At 41.3% G+C, this 14,827-nt stretch overlaps 1 protein-coding gene across 6 annotated transcripts in view; it reads left to right on the top strand.

Annotated features, from left to right (window-relative positions):
• neto1l (neuropilin (NRP) and tolloid (TLL)-like 1, like) overlaps positions 1-14,827 on the top strand; it is a 70,851-nt gene that overhangs the window by 23,583 nt on the left and 32,441 nt on the right. The window lies entirely within an intron of this gene.

Raw genomic sequence — 14,827 nt, 5'->3', positions numbered from 1 at the left:
TTAAATGGTGAGAAAGTAAAACTTGCTGAAAACGTTACACTGTGTTTGTATATGTGCCTTGTAGTGGAGGCAATTTGAGTGTGTTCTTCATGAGAGAATAGCATGTTTCAAAGGCAAAACAAAAGAATGTGTATATAAAGCAGCCTGACATGATTACCCCATGAACGAAAGCGCGCTGTTTCATTACCTACAACAATCTTGACCTTTCTCTCTTTGCACAATACAATACCCATCATTAACCGCCTGATGTCTGATTAACAGTCTCTCAGTGATGTTCCTCCAAACCCCATCCGCGCACACGCAAGACCTCGAGCGCACACACAAAAAGCCAATTTGAGGAAATTAAAAATCTTTTAAAAGGATGTACTTATCTCGGCCCATTTTATTTTTTTTTTTCCTCGACTGACATTTTTATGTAGCTCCATTGATGCATGACGTCTTCCATTAACTTGTGATCCCTGAAGTTGGTATAAATACTCTTTTCAATTTAGATAGTGGCAAGTGGTGAATGAGGCGTTGCATGTAGAGCGGCGACCTCCGCTGCACATCTTCCGGAATCAATCATTCTTATTTTATCATTAGTCTCGGCTTCAGCCATGGTGCGGACTTTTGATGAGATGCAAAAAGGCACGGGTACGCACGCAGTACAGGGTTTTTAGTATGGATGCAAAGCTCGATAGTAAGCTCGTTTCAAATGACAGAGCAATGCAGATTTGGCATGTGTCAGATAGATCAAGAAAATTATGCTACTTTTCCATTTTTTTTTAAGTTTCTTTTACCCACAACTCAGCGGTCAAGTGGATTAAGCACCGGGTGGTCCCGTTGTGTTTTGTGTAGTTTGTATTGGTTTTGTATGAATGTTTTGTGTGAGGTCTAAGTGTTAGGAGTCTTCTCATTGTAGAATCTGGACTCAGGACGTTTCACCTCGGCTCTCAAGAAGCTTGATCAGCTCTAATGACGTTTGTTTGGCGGCAAGTAGAACAGATATTGAATAACAGAGGTTTGTTTTAGATAAAGTTGAAAGCAGTCTTTTATGATAAAAATGGTTTGTACCATTACAAGTGAAACCCCTCCTGTACTGGACTGGTATACTGTGTGATCATTGGTGCTAATCAGTCTTGGGCAAGTTACTTTAAAATTGTAATTTATTTTAGTTACAACTTTAAAAATGTAAGATGCCTGTACTACATATTACTGTTTCAAAAACATAGCTGAGTTACTTTAAGTTACTTCTGAGTTACTTTTGGCAAACTATAAACTGAAAATAGTAATAATGTACAGTCAAAGATTTCCTTCATTATTCCCATCCTCTCGTGTTTTGTTTGATGACATTAACTACGTGCAACTGCAGATCTTCTACACCAGTGTCCAACTTGGTTTGGTGCTGCATTTTATTTGGGGGCGTTGTTTTGTCCATACATTTAAATGCACTTCTAACTCAAGTTACTTGAATTGTAATGATTAATATATTCCCATATTTTGTTTCAGTAATATGTTATATTCTCCTTATTATACGGCTCTTCACAACGTAAGTAGAAGCTCCGTTGATTTGAATGGGATTTCCCAACGTTCTACCGGTCATTATTTTCTGATAAAGGACCTCTGAGAAAAATAATGACCGCTGCCAATGGCAACGGAGTTCGTGCTTTCATATCACTCCGCGCGTACGTGGTAGCGGACACTATCTCTGTCCCCGTCACTGCGAGAGAAGTTGGGGGAATTGCTCGTGAAGTTAGCGTGAGTCTGACTTTCAACTTACCTAGAGATTCACCACCATTCCTCCTCTCCAACTGCGCCTTCAACTAAGTAGCTAGGCTAGCTACTAGCCTTGCTGCTTCTAGCCTAGCAAAACGTTGCCTAGCAACGCGCAAACTTTTGGGAACTATTTGTCGCGGAAGTCATTAAATAAACCTTTCGACCTTCATAAAAGCGTACGAAGTTTATGTTGTGTGTGTTCAGTTGGGGAAAATAAGCACCTTCAGGGCGAAACAAGACCCCTCCGCTTCGCGTCGGGGTCCGGTTCGCCCTGTCGGTGCTTATTTTCCCGATAATGACCAGCGTTCTATACATTATCCCTTACTTAGTTACTGAAAAAAGTAATATATTTTTGTAATACGTTACCCCCAACACTGATGCTAACTAAGCGTCCTGACCAATGTCCAACACTTAAACTACTGTACAGATTACGCCTTAAGAACCTGTTGGTGACAAATCTGGAGCAACCGATTTATTTCATTGTTGTAAAGTAAATGTATTTTCAAAACCGTTGGCCTATATTGTGCACGCAGCAATTGGTGGAGAAAAAACCTACATACATATTCCATGTATTTTTATATCAGTCCAAATTGATTCATTTCACTGTTTGACAAAGCTGTACAAACGTCCAAAACATCCACATGAAGGAGATGTGCAGGAGGTATTGTAAAAGCAATCTGCTTTTTGAAGATGATGTTAGGGGCTGAGTCTGAAAAAAAGGGCATACATAACCTTTTTGATAAAGATATCGATAAAGACACATTACCGTGGCATAAAATAGTTGGAGTATGTGTTTAAATGTCCCACTGTAATAGCGTGTCCACCACTTACTTTCTTCCTACATCACCTTCCGAACGTGTCACCTTTTCCTGATAGCCTCACTTCCCTGTCTTTTTTTTTTTCTTTCTTTTTTTTAACGCAGTGTCTGGACAACCTTGTGTTTTTGCCCCAGTGCTTCCCTCTGAGGATGAGAGGGAGAGGGCCACACTATAATGGGGTTTATCAAAGTCAACCTGAATACTCTAACAGTCTGGGCTCGGACATCAAAGCCTAATCTGCGCTCCTCTGCCAACCACTCTGGACATCCATCACAGAATGGAGCAGGGAGAGGCCCAAATTGATTAAATTGGTGGACGGAAATGTTTGCATTGTGAGGACACGTAGTCTGACGCAGGGCTAATCTCGGATGTCAGTGCGTCTGTGAGTGGCGTGTTTGAGAGGGCTTTGAGAGAATGAAAGCGATCACACCGGGACGTGGTCATTGTTTTAGGGGCGCAGAGTCCAGACTCCACTTGAGCTACTTTGTGTAAAATAAATATTCTGCAAAACAATGCGTGCACATGCTATATTTATGTTCTGAAAGTGTCAAAAGTGATTTCATAACTTTCTCGTCCATTTCTTTGAACTGCTATACTTATAAGGTAAAATCAATGGAAATCTTGCGTACACTGTATATATATATATGTGTTTTTAATCTCACTCTGTCTTATCTAAACTTCATTTCGGACTCTGTTTTGGCACTTTCCCAAAATGTAATCCAAGCTTGAAAGAATCTCAAACACTGAGCGCTTGAGCATGACTTGAACTTCAAACCACGACTCGACTCAACCACCACCGTCTCTTCCTTCCATTGCCTTTCCCAGAAAGCTTTGCTGTAACCTAACATACTTTATAACATTGATTATAAAGTAGATGAAAGGGAAGTGGTGTGTGGTTGGAGTTCTCCTGCAGAAGTCTTAATTCTCTACGACATGCATCCAGAAACACTCGGGCCTTTGATTACCCGACTCTGACCAAAGGGGCTATTCTCACCGGGAGCCCAGTCTTTCCTCCATTTTTATTAGACTTCAAAGACTTGGACCATCGAAATAAATGCTCTGTGTCTATACTATCCCCATACAGTGTATCTGCACCTTACTGTAATGCTTCACGTTGTGTTGTGTCAGCTATACTGTACCACTCATTCTGCTCTCATACATGAACAAAATAGTGTCGTTTTTGCTTGATTTATGAAAAGTATGTTTTTTATTATTGTATTGCTATTGCTATTTGATTTGCAATTCATGTTTTAAAAGTCTATTTGTTAGAACTGCGTATCACTACATACAGTTATTGTCTAGCACATGCATTATTTTAAAGAGGGGGTATTATACTTTTTGCAGGTATTGGGTAATAATGGGTAATAATCTTTTTCACTATCTTACACTCTGTTGGAAAAGGCAATGTTGACCTAAAACAGTGGAAAGAAACTATCCAGTAGATTCACTTGATTTTCATGCAAATCTCCCTGTAAGCCCCTACCACCACCCCCCACTCCCTCCTCTTGCTCCCCTTTGCTGTGCAGCTAAAGGTCCGAGCTACTCATGTGGCTGTAGTGAAGCTATGACGAGTGTTTTCACTTCACAATAAAAGGATTGAGCTCAGAATGAGATCGAGAGGTGAGGGAAGCATTTCCTGGATAATAGGTTCTCAAGAGGAGCTTTTTGGTAGCCACCGATACGCTGCTGTGATTGCATTTTATAACGATCCAAAGATTACTCAAAGAAGCGTGAGTGGGTCGAAGCACAGCACAGTGTTTGATGAGAGTTGTACATGGTAAAAAAAGCTCTAATAAGTAAATTTTCTGTTTATTTTTTATTTTTTCACGGACAATTAATGAGTAAAAGAAAACATTCTACGACACCTGCAGTGGCGCTTATGGCCTCTAGGGGCACGAGTTACTTAGCACTGCTTTAAAAAGAATAAAAACAAAAAACGCTATTGTAAAAGAATATATCATGACATAAAACCTATGATCCAAATGCAGCTCTATACACATTATAAATACATCCACGAGCATTGACATTTGAGAAGATTGAATTGTGAAGTTAATATAACACTCATTTAAGGATCACATGTATTTAGAACATGTTTGTAAAGGTCTAAAGATATTGTACTTAAAAAAAAAAATCATTGCCGTCTTTGGTATTTGGTAATTGCACCCATTTAGATAGATAAATGTGTGATTTTGTTTTCATTAAGATAAATTATGCCGACCTAGTTTTTAATATAGAAATTCAGGTCAAATTGTGTATATCACAGGCAGCAGAATCTTGAATTTGCATAAAGCTAATTACTTTGAATTGCCGTCATGGATCATATTGTAGGAAGCAATTTTGATAAGTGAACTTCAAATACGACTGGCCTCTAATGGTAATAGATTTCTTACTCTACTTAGTGAAATTACGGGTATGAATATCATTGATTGTGAAAGCGGTAATTACAAATATTATGGAAAGTGTATCGATTGTAAGCCCATACAGTGAGTCATACTATATCCAAATTGGTTTGATTACTATGCAAACATTCATCACTGATTCAGAGTCTTAGTTTTCTTCTCGTTTGGGATTGTGAATGGCTAATCTATTCCAGCAACTATGGGAACTTTGTGCATTTGTGGCTTCCCTTCCCGTTAATCCCATCCTCTATTGTAAATTTAAAAAAAAATCCCATTGGCAGTATTCTTTCTGTGTATGGTAAGAAGAAGCTCACATGAAATACTTACATCTTATAAGAGTATAGAACAAAAAAAAGAAAAGCGGTTCCACATTTGGTGCATTCAAACGCCAAAAACCTCTGCAGTGCCCCACATGTCCACGCACACAACCTGCACACTGCGAACTGTAAGGTTATTGATTGCCTGTGCGTGTTTTGCTGAGACAGATGCACTTTCTCCCAGGATGCTACTAAACCACTTGGCTGGTGGCCTCTCTCTCTCTCTCTCTCTCTCTCTCTCTCTCTCTCTCTCTCTCTCTCTCTCTCTCTCTCTCTCTCTCTCTCTCTCTCTCTCACACTCCCTGCCCTTCCCCCTAACTCTTTACCTTCTTCTGCTGCAGATAGCCATTCCTCATCAGCACACATTCACGGGAGCGCACCTCCAGCACAAGCCATCACCTCACCCAAGTCCATTGCTGCTTTAGAGAAGCTTTAAGAAAAAGTGCCATCTGGATGCTGCGGTGAAAAGACTTTCAGTTGTCAGGGATGGTTAGGAATGCGCAGACTTGCAAAGAAGGTCAAAACTATATTGAACCTCTTCCTAGTTACAGTTGAAGTGGTGAGACCTGGACTCAAATTCAGCAGGTGTAGTTCAGCGACAGAGGAGCTTCAGTTACTCAACCCTAAACTTATTTTTCTTTTACCCAAAGTTAGTCTGCAAGTGGCAGTTAGAGAATGAGAGGCACTACAGTGTCCTGGCTATTGCAGAAAGTTCAGACATTACTGACATTGCAAAAGACATTTATTCCGTTTCGCCCTGAGGACAGCTCGCTGCACGTCCGGTAATGAGTATTATAATGAGATACATAAAATGCATTAGCACGATAAACATAAAGCCAGATATTTAATGACATATTTTGGCCGTGACGAATGTGGAGAATTAAATGAACAGATAGCAGAAAGTACCAAAGTTGACAGACATTATAACTAACTCTGTGATAGAGGTTCAGCTTAAGGGCATCTGTGACAGGGGTTGGATAGGGAGAGGTTTATCAGCCATTTTACAATCAGGATGACCCATGTAATAAATGTAAATGCTGCATATGTGTATAAATGATTCACAAACAGCTGCCACAGCAAACTTTGTCAGACAAGACAACCTAGTGCAGAAATAGTTGTGTTTCTATCTTCGATGACAGTTATTAGTTCCTGTTCTCGCATCTTGTATACGACTGAAAGCCTGCACAGACAAGCTGTGTTTCTAATTCTTATTTAACTTAAGGTGTACTAAGTTATACTTATGATCACTGATTATTTTATTGGGATGAATGGGGTAAAGAATGTGTATACTTTTGAGAGCACTATAGGTGTATCATTGTATTTGGTACAATTCATTTATTTTGTTTGTTTATTTGAGCAGTTAACATTCGGCTCAAAAGGAGTGGGCTGAAGCAAAAACTTATGAGCGCCCACCCCTGAAATCATTACAATAAAAATGCGCATATCACAATAGTACAAAGGAACATATTACAAAGTACACAGTACAAGGAACCTAGTAACATATCATGCACACATACACAACGTACCCGTTTATCCGATTGTAATTGCATTATCAATCAAACAATTAGCAGCATCATATTTTGATTTGCCTCATTGGCAAAAGAGAACCCGGTATTTTTTTCAAAAAACACTTTGAGCCCCAGGCTACAATCCGGTGTGGTTTGATCATTAACACGCACTGTCCCTACCAAATAAACCAAATAAACATCTGTTCAGATTGTGAAAAGTTAGAGGGGTATATTCTGGCCCAGAGGGGTATAGTCTTGCCTAGGCTATTTTATACCCCCGGGTAAAGTTTGGCCATGGCCATAATATACCCCGGGTATAGTTTGGCCGAGGCCAATCTATACCCGGGGTTTAATTTGGCCTGTTACACCGGTACACTTCAAAGCGGCTATTTTAACACAGACCAAACCTGCAAAGGATTGTTTGAAATGTTCATATAAAGAACAGAAATGAAGCACGACTACAATCGTTGTATGTACGATGTCTAGTACAGAGCAAGTAACAAAAGGCGATCATTAAAATATTTCTTTTAGATGGCTACCAATGCCAAACATTGTTAACATTACCGAAAGTCACTAGTTTTATGTTAAAAATGCACATTATTATACATTCATACATATTATCCGTGATCAATGACAATAAAGATCCATCCTCTGTCTAGTTCCGGCGCAGCTGTGGGAAGCTGCTGGTGTTCGGACATGCTGCTGGTTTACTGTCATTTTTATGCCTGAGTGTTGACAGTATCCAGTATCGTTAGAGTGAATAATATCGTTTATCGTGATACTTTCCTGCCTCAATATATCGAACGTCAATTTGTTTTCATGACAGGCCTAGTATCTCTGCTCCATGTCTCTTTTTCTCATCTGCAATACTCTGAAAACATGGAACAAAAAAGCCTTAAACTGAGATCACTTTACATACAAATGTAACTCTTCCAAGATCTCACTAATGGCACAAAGACAGTGGGATTCATTACAGAAGAAGCTCATACTCATATTTTTGACCCATAAAGGGACAGTTGGCTCAACCGAAACACATTTTCAGCCTTCAGACATACGGACATCATTACACTAAGTTCGAGGTCGGATACAACCCCCACGTACATCTGCTGCACTTGTATAGTCCATGTCTGGTCCGAGTGCCAATATGTTCTTTTGGGCCAGTCCAGTGGATGTTGTCCCCACAGGGCCTGCTTGTTTTCTAACAAGTGAACTGTGACCTGTGCAGTGATTTGCTCTCAGTCCCCACAGTCGGAGCAGCTTAACCATCAGTAATCTCCTCATCTGGCATCGCGGCGCTGTCATGCACAAGCGGGCTCGGCTATTGGCACCCATCAAAAGTACATACCAAAAAACAAAGGAAAATCATCTACGTTTGAGGATAAACGAACCGGGTGTAGCGGGTGTGCGGAGTATCACTCGAGCAGCGTGGGGGAAATTGTGTATTGTACTTTTTGTTTATTTATGCTGAATTCTGGCAGGCATGTTGAAAATCTATGTAGCTCCCACCCCCGCTTAGACCCTTACAAGTGCGAGTGCTGAGTGGGGGTGCTTGGCCCGCGTCCTGGTGCCTTCTTATTGTGCTTGTGGCAGGCGCGAGTCCCACTGCCAACTAGGCCTTAGCTCTTAAAGTGACAGACTGATTCAGGGCAGTGGTTCTCAAACTGTGGGGCAGCTCCTGGGTGGTTCATAGGGGTTTTAGTTGTACTTTAGTCCTGGTTTGTGTAAGATCTAGCTGTTGGATTGTCTTAGATTTTGGGTCAATGGTTAAGAGAAGGTGCAGTCCTGATTTTGTCCTGGTTTAGAAATGGTTCAGGCTTAGTTTAACCCAGTGGTTCTCAAATTGCGGTACTGGTGGTACTTAATATAGTGCATTTAGGTGTTTTCTACCAGGTTAAGTGTTGATTTGGTCTTAGAATACTGCAGTCTGGGTGATAATGAAATATTTCACAAGGTGTTCGTTTGTGTGCAAGGCGAGTCCAAAACAGTCTGAGTTATAGACTGTAGTTTGTCCTGCTTAGAGCTGGTTTTGGTTTTGTCCCATCCTGGTAAACCACACCCACGTTTTTTCTGCGTGAAAGAAGGTGGGTCTGGTCATACACATTGACTGATTGCCGGCTGAGGCTGAACCAATCACGACCATCACAGGGAATTGACAAGGTTACGTCACTCGCTGCGCCGCTATGTTGTAGTTCTATCAACAGTGACACGTGCAGAAGTTATCAGCCAAAACTAATCATGGATGAAGTAGTCGAGGATTTTGCCTCCGCACTCTCTTCAGTTTTATATTCCATTCATATTTTGTGAATTGGACTACAGCTGTCGTCACGTCCAGTATTTGCTGATTGGAGCAATTCCACTGCTCCAATTGCTCCGGTACCAGACTAACTTCCCTGCGTGGAATGGACAGGGAATAGTATGGCAGAGCCAGGCAAGTTTTGTCCTACTTACTGGACTTTAGCCCTCATGTTTAGAGCTGAGTTTGACCCACTTTGGATCTGGTCTTCTTTACTGTCAAGTCCTAATATCTTTGGTCAGGAGCTGGGTAATCTTAGACTTTGGTCAACCTGGTCAACTCAGCTTTGCTCTACATTGTACAACTTTTTGGGCGAGCAGTTCATGCAACGGTACAGAATCAATAAAACTCACATTTTTAGACCAGTTTGTTTCTCAGAGGGACAGGGCTAAAGCAGGACTGCAGCAGGAGCAGGTGGACGTTAGCGTAGCCTCTGTTTGGGATGATGAAGTGTGTTTCCCTCCGTGGAGGACGAGGTTAGGAACGCTTTTAACTTCCACTGTCAGTTCAGGGCATCTCTGCGGAGGTCTGACCACATGTGAGCAGGGTTTGTTTTCATCAAACTTAAGAACTATGGGCTACTTCACTATATTTGACAGTGAAAAGAATGAAAAGAAGAAAGAAGTCGTTTCTCTTCCCAAGCTTCAACATTTCAAAATAAGGATGGAGTCATAGGTGTTGTCGCTTTTAAAGTGTGAGTAGTAGTGGTAAGTATAGTAGAAGTAAGTTGCTGTAGCAGAAGTATATATGGTAATGCCATTGTCCATTGTGCTAAAAAAATCTCATTTGGTTTCTGTTGCAAAATCCCACAAAAACGTTTTCTTTTCTGTGATGCCAAGTTTCATTTTAATCATTGATTATAATAATCTGAAAAATATTCATGCACAGGCCTTTAAATATTCAGCAGCAATGTATCTGATCCAACAAAACTCCATGTTGCAAATGTACATTGAAATTCTGAGGACACTGTCTGACCTACTGTACAGAAACTGCTGACTTAATGTGCGCGCAGCAAAGAGAAACGCCATAAAAGTGCACAGTTAGTGCATAAAGAGCTTCAGTGGTTCATAATGGGCCAGCCAAGTACAAACAACTTAATTACCATTACTTTGCTACGAGCCATAATGAAATCATTTTAACCGGCTGCCAGTATAAACAGCATATGCTTGAGTCACAGACTACGAGTAGAGGCACGCCATTTCTATAAAAGGTCGCAGTGTCAGCTTTGTTATGGACATCTGTAATGAAATATACTTTAGAGCAATATAATCCACATTGCTTGGAAGTGCTGCTTGTTCGGTGGATGCTCCCAATTTACAACATTCTTGTTGTAAGAGGTTTGAAGTTGAAGTTCAAACAATGTACACCAATCACAGAGAGAGCAGTTTAAAAGCTGGGAATGAATAACCTGAGCCAATTCTAGAGAAGTGATCCAGATGACTGCGTTTGCAATAGTGGTGATGTTTATATTTGACATTGTCTTATTACCCAAAATCTGATGCTGGGTTCTCTCGCCTATAACTGTACATTCCTGACAGTGCCCACCGTTTGTGAAACACTGGTACATACAGGCATTCAGTGACAGAAACACCGTATTTAATGGCTGCTATTTGACATGGACATCCCTGCTTATTGGGAACTGGGGTCTTGACACAGTGGACATGTTACATATTCATGAGGTGTGTGGCGTGTCAGAATGATCTAGACCTCTGGCCTGGTGTCTTTGTTTGTCCGTGCAAACCATTCAAAGCTGCTGACCTACAACCTGACAATGACCCACTCAGCATATTTAATATAAGGGCTAAATGATAGACCATACTGTAGACTGTGCCTCCTATACACCAAACACTATAAGCTCAAGCACAGTGGTTTTCCTTAGCACAATGTAATCATTAAGGATTTTTTAAAATAGTTTTTAAAGCATGTGATAATGATTGATGTTTTTATTCATGCTATCGAAACGATTGAGTGATATTTGAGGAGGGATGAAAATGTTTTCGAGGGACAGATGATGGAAACCTGTCAAAATGGAGTGACCCTTTCGCAGAGATGGGGACAATGTGACAACGCTGCACAGAAATGCTCCACCTAATCTCAATCTAGACACATCTCCTTTCACCTACCCACTCCTCCACTCCTCCTGGTCAGCCTCAGCCATGCTCTGAGTGGCTGACAGGCGGATTAAACCAATCACCCAGTGAAATGGGGAACTCTCTGTAACACAGATAGCATCAGGTACATCGACCCCACAGGGCAACAAGCAAATATGTACTACATTTCCAAAACAGCACAAGGTCTTACAACATGTACAGTGGAAGAGGCCTGTCAACACGCTCACCCTTGGTATGTGGGGTGTATGGTGTTGAATACAAACTGAGTCTCCCTCTCCCTGAGTCGGACGGTTCAGTGGAGTAATGTTAGACATGCACTGTGAGAGCTAATAGAGGGCAAAGCCATAAAAGCGAGCACATACCATAACTGCCGGGATGATGATAATGGCAAGGCGTCTTATTAAGAGCTTTCCAGATTAAAGTCGGCCAATTACTTCACTGAATGAGAAACAAATGATGCTGTTCCGCCGATTGATGTAAAGTTGAAGAGTGTTCATCACGGATATTCAGAAGGGATACAGGAGGAGTGCATAACTCTCTGATATTTTTGCTGGGTTTCTACAGTTGCAATATACAGCTTTCAAACTGAACTTTTTATTGGCATCAAAGGCTTTTTTGTGCCTTTTGTTGTACCTGTGCTGAAATTCGGAGAGTTTGTCACCTAATCCAAAATAGGTTCATTTTGCGGCATTGAATTTGCAGCATTTTCAGATGCTTATTCCCCTCCGGAGGCAATAAAGTGTCCCTTAGCGTGCATTACGAAGTCGTGTGGCTGCCGTATCACTGTAGTTATTGTATACAGCCTAAAGAACAATGCCGTGCTAGCCAGAAAACTGATAAAACACTGATCGAAATGGAATCTGCTGCACAGGATGGCTTTTAATTTGACGCTGTGAGAGAAAACAAAAAGACATGACATTATTTTTGAACAGTAAATTTGAAATTGTATTCGACCAATGCAACTTTTTTAATTGTCCCGCCCATGTGGTAGACATTGTCTCACATTTGTCCGCGGCCGGCACCTCTCCCCTGACTCTTTAAGCGTTGAGCGCCGTCTCAGCTCATGCTCTGTTTCATGGCCACTCTAAGCACTGGGGACACATATAGATTAGGCCTCAAGGGCAGTCTCTCGCACAGTTCCCTTTGGCGCTGACTGATTATAGATTCATCCCGACCGCTCGGCTCCCGGTATCAAAGAGTATCACAAGAAGGGGACAATGGCGGAAGCTGCTGGTACTTGGCTTTGTACGGTATAAGGCAGCAGGATGATTAATCGCTGGCTGAATGCTATCGCCGCTGTACAAGGAAACCTCTGCGCGCGACTGATCCGAGTTCTGCTGGTTTCATATGTGCGTTTCCTTTAGTGCGCTGTTTAGATATCGTAAACATCCGCTATTCCTCCTAAGGGAAAGTGATGGGTTATGGGGACTGCACAATGGCAAGTGTTCCTGACTCTAAGGAGGTTGTGGGTTCGCTAAGTGGTCGGTCATAATCTTGCCCAGTGTTCTCATGGGATCTCTCAAGGCTGGATGCTAAGGTATCAAAACCATTTAAATACGTATTAATAGGTGTGAGAGTGCCTGAGTGGTAAGTGCTCTTGTCCCACGCCTAAACTGCCCTGGTTTGTGTGCAGTTTGCATGTTTCAAAGATTAATCAGTGAGGCGTAGCTTGAACGGCACAACACGGAGTCTTGACATCCGCGGTTCGTGAGACTGTTTGTTTGTCAGATTATTACCGACTATTCTGGTGGGAGGTCTATACCCGATGTCACAGCTTGGAATTATTATCCTCGGTTGCTCAGTTAAACTTCTTGTCAGATCGGCTTCCATGTTTCTTGTGCTTTATTCCTTGGCTCGTAAACTGAAGCATTTCCCCACAACCGCAAATCACACTCTGTCAGTCTGTATTGTATCGCAAATCTGCAACAAAAAAAACTGAGCTGGCGCTGAACATTTGCATATCCCGTGTAGGAAAAGTTGGAGTTCATTTTGGCTGATATTTGGAGGCCTGTCCTCAGCGGTGCCTATATAAAACCTGTCAGAATAACACGGTGACTGTCCATATGGAAATGTATCAGCGCCATCAACAATGACAAACAAAAAGAGACATCTGGTTAAAGCCATGCCCGTATATGCAAATCCTGAATGTCCGCATGCAGCCACAGAATTGGATATGAATACTAATGCCTGCAGACATGGCCTATGCCACATATGAATGACAATGCCCCACACATGCGTCGATGTACAGTCCAATCTGTAACATTGACCACAGTGTTGGAGAAGCCCATATTTATCACAGAAACACATCAGCAATCAGTCATGTGCTGGCATAGGAGCCTCATCACTTTCTCAGTTTGTCACGCCTGTCCTCTTCCACATATAGCTGTATGTCATCGAGACTAAGGGGGGGGGGGGGGGGGGGGGGGGGAGGAACGGATGGATTTTAAGCAGCTTTCACAGAAATGTAGGCAATGTGTGTGAGTTTGTGTTTGGAAAGGGAGTTACTGCATTTTAGGTAGTCTTCACAAAGTGACACAGTGTTTGGTGAACCATCAAACCTTTAATATAAATCGTAATCCAAAAGAAAAGAGCTTTCCAATCCAATGCCATTGGACACATACACACAACAACAACAATAACAAAAACAATTTTACTCCAAAGTGGGCGCTCTTACCGCAGAGGCTGCAGACCTGACAATTGCTAAGCCCTGACAATAATTGAGTTTGACCAAAGCTGAGAGATTGCAATTTCGATTAAATTGCCTGCATTGGACCGAAATGATTCAGAATGGCCTATAATTTTACAAAATTATAGGTTTTAATTTTCACTTTTCATCAATGTTGGATACTTTACTGACAACACTGTGTTCTTTTATCTGATGTCCTCATTCAATTTTCTTTGGATTTTCTTGTTGAAATTGTGTGTGGTTAATTAAACAGTTACAATGGTTGCAATGTTCAGGGTCACTTTTTTTTCCTCAGTGCAGCATTATCTATTGTTCCGTTGTGGATTTTTCATTTTGGTCCTGAAACTACTTCATTATGTCTGAACAGCAAAAAATCCTGCTGAACGGATGTTGTTTTATTGATTAGTGGCTTCCTGTTGAGGCAATAAGAGAAGTCCACATCACAGCAGTATCCTTTAAAGACATACTGTATCTGTTCAAATACAAACCCGCTGTTCTCTGTCCATTTATCGGTGTGATTCACAGTTTGCTAAAGCCAAGTGTGCTCACCTGCTGCGTATTGGGTCGACCTATAGGTTTGCTCAATTTGTCTTCCCATGCTGCTTTGCTGTTTCTGATGTCGGGCTACATGAACTGAAATTGAAGTAACACACAGAGAGCTGGTAGATACGTCTCTCTTTTATTGATTTACTTGCATCCAACCTTCGCAAAGCAATTTTCAACGAGTGAATCTTCTAGAAACAGGCATGGTTGAAATACATAATGTTTTTTGTTTGCAAACCCTGCCTTATTTTATAGTTAAAACATTTGTAGCACAAACAAACTATCATATACGGAAACTTTCACTGAACATAAAGCCAAATGACTCTAGCTACCCTTACACTTTCCTTTCTCTCAATTTAACACCCATGTTTAAGAGAAAATCTACTTTGAAGAGCTA

The sequence above is a fragment of the Gobius niger genome, assembly GCF_951799975.1.
Source record: "Gobius niger genome assembly, chromosome: 18".
In the NCBI taxonomy this organism is placed as follows: domain Eukaryota; kingdom Metazoa; phylum Chordata; class Actinopteri; order Gobiiformes; family Gobiidae; genus Gobius; species Gobius niger.
This window is presented reverse-complemented; position numbering and strand designations above follow the sequence as displayed.